The sequence below is a fragment of the Nothoprocta perdicaria genome, unplaced genomic scaffold (assembly GCF_003342845.1).
Source record: "Nothoprocta perdicaria isolate Ctin4 unplaced genomic scaffold, notPer1 scaffold_30, whole genome shotgun sequence".
In the NCBI taxonomy this organism is placed as follows: domain Eukaryota; kingdom Metazoa; phylum Chordata; class Aves; order Tinamiformes; family Tinamidae; genus Nothoprocta; species Nothoprocta perdicaria.
The window spans coordinates 2,478,830-2,484,829 of NW_020455533.1; positions in this window are offsets into that span (position 1 = coordinate 2,478,830).

The window sequence follows — 6,000 nt, forward strand, 5'->3', positions numbered from 1 at the left end:
TATTCAATGGGAGCCAAGCTTATTTTTTTTTTAAACTCTGTTGCTGTGTAGAAAATCCGAACCCCAATCGTGGGTATTTTTTGTTTTTTTTTCTTTTTGTAAGGAAGTGAAACAAAACTGAGTCTTAACTCACATAGTGTGCCAGGTTCTTTTTCCCATTCAGATCCCAAACTGCATGAAGATGCAGGGTGGGAAGAAAGAAAAAAATGGAAAAAAAAAAAAAAAAGTAAAATTATGCCAACATTTTCCTTAGCACTGTTGCTTTTACCAATGGTTTACTACTACTGTTCTGTAGCTGTGTACAAAGAGATGTGAAATAATTTCAGGCAAAAATAAACTGTAAGTGACTATCTTTTAGCTGCGTGCGTGGTGCTTTCTTGGAGGGAGGCGTCCAGGCTCCTGGTGCTGTGGGGGTGTCGCGGGAGGCCGGAGGCTCCGCGCACGGAGGCCGCCTGCGCCGAGGACGGGGCCGGCGCCTCGGCGCTGCCTCCGCGGCTCCGCGCGCGGGGAGAGGAGCCGGAGCCGGCGGCAGCCACGGGCGTCGCGTCGCTGCCGCCCCCGGCTCTTGGGCAGCAGCACGAGGAGGAGGAGGAGGAGGAGAGCTGAGTCCTGCCGGGTTTGATTCCTGCAAAGCTGTGGATGGCTGTGCGGGTTCCTCAGTGTCCTCTGGAGGTCTGCGCGCGCCCGGATGGCACGGGAGGCAGCTGGGAGTCCTGTCAGAGCAGGTAAGCAGTAGGAATTGGCTTTGAACGAGCCTTGATGCTGCATCAGGACCTCTCTGACCAAGAGGGAGAAATGTAGCCCCTTGTTCCTGTCCTTGAGCTTCTGCATTGGTGGTGCTCAGAAGACCTGCCTGGAGGGAGCACGTTGTGGCCAGGTCATCTTCTGAATGCTGTCCCATCTGGCCCCAGGCCAAGCAGGTGAGATGGGATTTCACAAAGTACCTCTGCTCTCCTCGCCCCTGTGGAGCATCAGGCCTCCGTTACGATGGGGTAAAGGCCGTCTTGGTGGGGTAGCTGGAGGCTCCCTGGAGCGACCCTTTTGGTAGATCGGTGCAAACACATAACTGGAGCAGGGCCTGGATTCTGACTAGCAATCTCTTGCAATAAACGTATTAAATAATAATGATGATCTTGAAAGGGCCTAGCATGTATGCAAACTCTGCCGTGAGTCACTCTTCTGAATAATACAGCGAGAGCTGCAGCTGCTTCCTTCCTTCCCCGGCATTTTCCATCCCCTGGTGACTGGGATCAAGGGCTCGGTAGTGACCTCATGCCTCCAAGGCACCAGGATTTCTAACCCAGAAAAGAGCTCCTTGAAACTTTCTTTACATCCATAAGTAATAAGACCATAGTACTCTAATCAGCTGCATGTTAAAGGCAATGCTGACCTCTCCCAGCATTTGTAAAACCAACCAGATGCACTCATTGGAACTTATCAGTCAGCTATATTGCTGTCTTGAATTTTTAATGATTTTTGCCAACTAAATATAGTACATGCAACAATACTTAAAGCGTTTTAAGTGGATGTCAACATCCATTTTTTTTCCATTCTCTTTTCTATTGATTGGGAAATATCGTAAGTCAATATTTGAGATGAGCTACTTCTATTAATAATAGATCTCAGAATATCTTTTCACTTGGTGTTACTAAATATACTGATTTTTTTCCTGCTAATGTGATACCTGACTTTTTTTTTTTAGGTGATTTCACTTTCATGTAGATGGAACAAACACTGTACTGTATTTGTACTTTTAAAATAGGCATTATCAGATTATAAATATATATGTACACAAATCTCAGTGACCCACTGATCATGAAAGAACCCTGTCAACACAGCAGTGCCAATGTAAATATAAGTTCTTTTTCTACGAATATCTACAAAGATTAAAACAAAGTCAGAATATAACCAGAATAAATCGGAATATAGTTTATAGCTCATTTTCAGGTCATCACCGGTTGGTTGAGCAGCCTAAATAGCTAGTTTGCTGCACATATTGAGCAGCTGCTCTAGGAGCTGTTTCTTCATCAAACCCTGTTGCAACTGAAGTGTAATATCAGAACATTCCTAACTTGAACACATTTTGAAGTTGAAATGTTCACAGCATTAAATGAGATGCTTCGTGTCCCGCAGTGAAGGGCTCTCTCCCCTGGGGTTTCTGTGGTTCTGCTCCACGTGGTGCTTTCCCCGAGCCAGCGCTGCAGGGGCTGCAGACGCGCAGCGAGCGGGCGGAAAGGCCGGGGCCTGCGAGGCGGCCCCAAAGCAGATGTTACAGCTCATAGGGCTGCAAACGTGGTCTGGTGTGACGAGCAGGACTAGGACCAGAGAAGACTGATGTCTTGTAGATGGTGTGCTTGAGTGTGTGGAATTGCTCGTGTTTTATTAGATGCTTCAGTACCTGCTGGCTGTAGAGGGAACAGAACGCAGGTCTGTCTTTTCTGTCGATGCCTGTGAAGTCCATGGAAAGCTTGTATTTTTGAGGCTATATATTATATATGTATGTACATGTATTCATATATTTAAGTTAGAATCTGGGCAGTGTACCCAGAAGGGTACAGATAAGGGACAGTTGTATGCAAGAGTGTTCATGAAAGCAGCTTGCTCTTAAACCAGAAGCACAGCTCACTTACTGGACAGGGTCTGGGTCTCGTATGCACACAAATTACTCCTCTCTCCACATGATGCACCATCCTCCTTCTAAGGGATGTGGCTTCATCAAGGTCCACTTTTCCTGAAAGGGAAGCAGCTGTGTACGAACAGTGAGCTGGGCAGAGCTAGGATAGGTGCCACTGTAACAGGGAAAAAAAAATAAAAAGTAAATATTTATAAAAATCCCCCCCCAAAAAAAGCTAGTATTTATAAAAATCCCAATCAAAGGTAAGGCTAAAGTAGAATTCATAGTGATTAAGATCCAGAGCTGTATGTCAGAGGGGCTAAACAGGACATCTGGGCTCAGCTGCAACCCCACTCCTAGCTCTATGTGTGTTGCTAGCTCTATGAAATGCTTGTTTTAACATCGCAGTGAGCGAGATAACATTTATTATATTGTCCTCTGGAGCAGCATGACCCAGACTTCTGCAAGCTGTCCTGTCCATGCTAAACGCCTCTCCAAGGGGAAGTGAAAGGGGGCTCCAGGATTTACCGCAGCGGGTTGTATCCCACCTGGAGCAGGGGCTGGCTGGGCGTCGTGCCCGGGCACAGTGACCCCTGCAAGGGCGAGGGGAGATCCCTGTGCCAGGCCCCGCTCATGTCATCGCGCCGGGACACGCCGGGACAGCAGCAGGAGAGGCGCGAGGAGGGTTCGGAGGTGCCCGTGGTCCCCGCGCAGGGCCGGCCCGGAGCTCGCGCCCCGCAGTGCGGTTTGGTGCTGCTGCCTGAGCCTCTCTATTTCTGAACCTTATTGCCAAAAAAGAAAAAATGAAAAGAAAAAAAGTCACACTTGAGGTTAACGCTGCTCTCCGCAGCGAAGCCGATGACATCAATGTTGCCATGGTGACAAAACCTTCACTTAGGTATCCTGAGTGCTGTTAGCCGGCCGGCTACCAAGGAAACCCGCCTGAGTGACACCAGGAGCATCGCCGCAGTCCCGGCCTTGGGCCCTGGGGACCTTCCTCCTCCTCCACAGCTCCACACGAGCTGCGCTGCAGCTCTGGTCTCCTGCAGGCACCTTGTGTCTCTTATGGAGGTTCCCCGGCAAAAGGTGCCATTTTTCATGGGTGCTCTCGTCCCAGCAGCTCCTTCCCTTTGCAAGGATGAGAAGGGATAACTGCGATCAGCTCCGGTGGCTGGTCCCCTCTCGGCATCGCGGCAGCTGCGCCCGTGATTCACGTCCCCTCCGTGTCGGTTTTAAAGACCTAGGAGGTCTTCACAGAGGCTCAGAGATGCTGGGCTGCACCTGCAAATCAATGAAGTTCCTGTCGGTTCTGGCGTGCGGTTGCCCGACTCGGGGGCAGGTGGGTGACGGGATGTTCCTGTCCCCCACGGTGCCCTTGAGCTGCGGTACTGGCCCTCTGGCGCAGCCCCCAGGGGCGCAGAGGGGCTCTCTGGGTGCACTTACACCTCGCTCTGTTCCCGCGTGTGGTTCTTGGAGTGTAGTTTAAGGCAGGCTGAAATGCTCATTAGACAGAATTGGGACTTTTTCTATTTTTTTTAAGATATTGGATATAGGTTTAGAGGCTGCAGTGATTTACTGTGGCAAATGCTGCTGCTGCACCAGTTCAAGTGCGACAGGAGACAGCCCTGTGTGACCCCAGTGGAGAACCTCTCTTTGCCTGTCTGGACAGCAGGCTGTTGCCTTGCTTTTATTTTAGAAGACAGGGTGTTGGATCTTGATCAAGCTGTTGTTGTTTGAGAGGAAAAAAACATAAAAAAAGACCTGGTGTGTCTAAAAGAGAACCATCTGCTGAAGCGAGAAGCTGCTGGCTTGCAGGATTCAGGGTCTGCAATTAATCAGCCTCCAAGTCAGGTCGCAGATGAGAACACAAACGAGTCGGACCTGTAGTTGGAAAGGAAAGTAACAGCCAGGGAGAAGCAGGACGCGCCAGGGCAGCCATGGTCACCACGCGGGATCCGGGAGGCCTTCAGCAAGGTAAATCAGATCAGGGACTTGCTGCTTAGTTTTCAGAACGAGTGCTGAAGGATGAGCAGCACCTCAAACCATTTTTGCATTGGGATTGGGGAAGCCACAGTTTGCTCCAAGGCAGAACTAGAGTTTCAGAGCCACCAGAGCCTCCAGTTGAACCCTAAAACATATTTTAAAAAATCCAGGTAGTTACATGACAGTTCTGGTAAAATTATTTGGTGTTATAGAGCTGTGGCACAAACAAGAGGACTAATTAGTGGTAAATATCTGAAGAAACTGTAGGCATTTTAGGCCTGAATTTTCTAAACTAATTATCAATTTATTGTACCTTTTCAAAACAGTTAGGAATTTTACACAGAGACACATCTCTACTGCATAAATTCTGGTCACAAGAGACGAGTGCAGCGAAGGGGAAGTGACTCATGGCAGTCTGTTGTTGAAATTAATGAGACACTTATCCGGAAATGTTCCTCTTGGTGTCTTTGCTTTGTAGTCCGATTCAGGACAATAGTATGGAAATCATCTCTGAGCAGACTGGTGACCTCATTGTGATAGCTGCAGAAAGTGGAGAATCAGCAGGGATAAGCACAGGAATAGCTGAGTTATGGATTTTAAGGCCAGAAAGAACCAACCTGAATATTCAGGTTGACTTGCTGCAGGACACAGCCCAGTTTTGCCCCTTAATTCCTTTGTTAACCCCATAAGAAGTATTTACCTGGGAGGGGGAGGCAGAAAGAGGCTTGCAAGTAAAAAGCAAGGGACAAACTGCCCCAGCAGCGAAACGTTTGTGTTTGGTTTATTACCTGGGAGTTGGAGATGGAACATTTCTTTGCACGTTGCCATATTTATTGCAGATATGAAAGTGCCAAGTGCAGGCTTCCCTGGCAAACCCTACCACTTCAAAGGCAAAGCTGCCACAAAAATCCCCTGTATATCATGTCTTCTCCTTTCTGTAAGGAAGGGGTTTCACAGAAATATATGTGTGATAAAAATCACTCCCCTGTCAGCCTGGAGTTATCCCACCTGTCATTTTCCCAGGGAGAAATAGCAGTGAATATGCGAGAAGAAATTTTGTTCCCTGCAATGCTTCAAAGGCAGATTATTGATCAAGAGGAAACGTCGGTGTTTCAGCAGCTTCCCAAAAAGGCTCAGAGGCTGCTCGCCTCCCGTGCGTCACCAGAGCTGTTTTTATCTGCACATTTTCCAGCATGTTTAACATAAAGCCGGGTCATCCAGGAGGGACCCTGGCAGAATCTCCCTTCTGCGTGACTCATGCTCACACATCATGGGAATATGGGATCGCTTCAGCATATTGCACTTTTCAACTCTGATTCATGCCACCCCAGGAGAGTAAATAAGGCAACTGCTCGCACATCTCGGCCGTGACGAGTTACCTTCCCACTGAAAAGGTGTCAGGG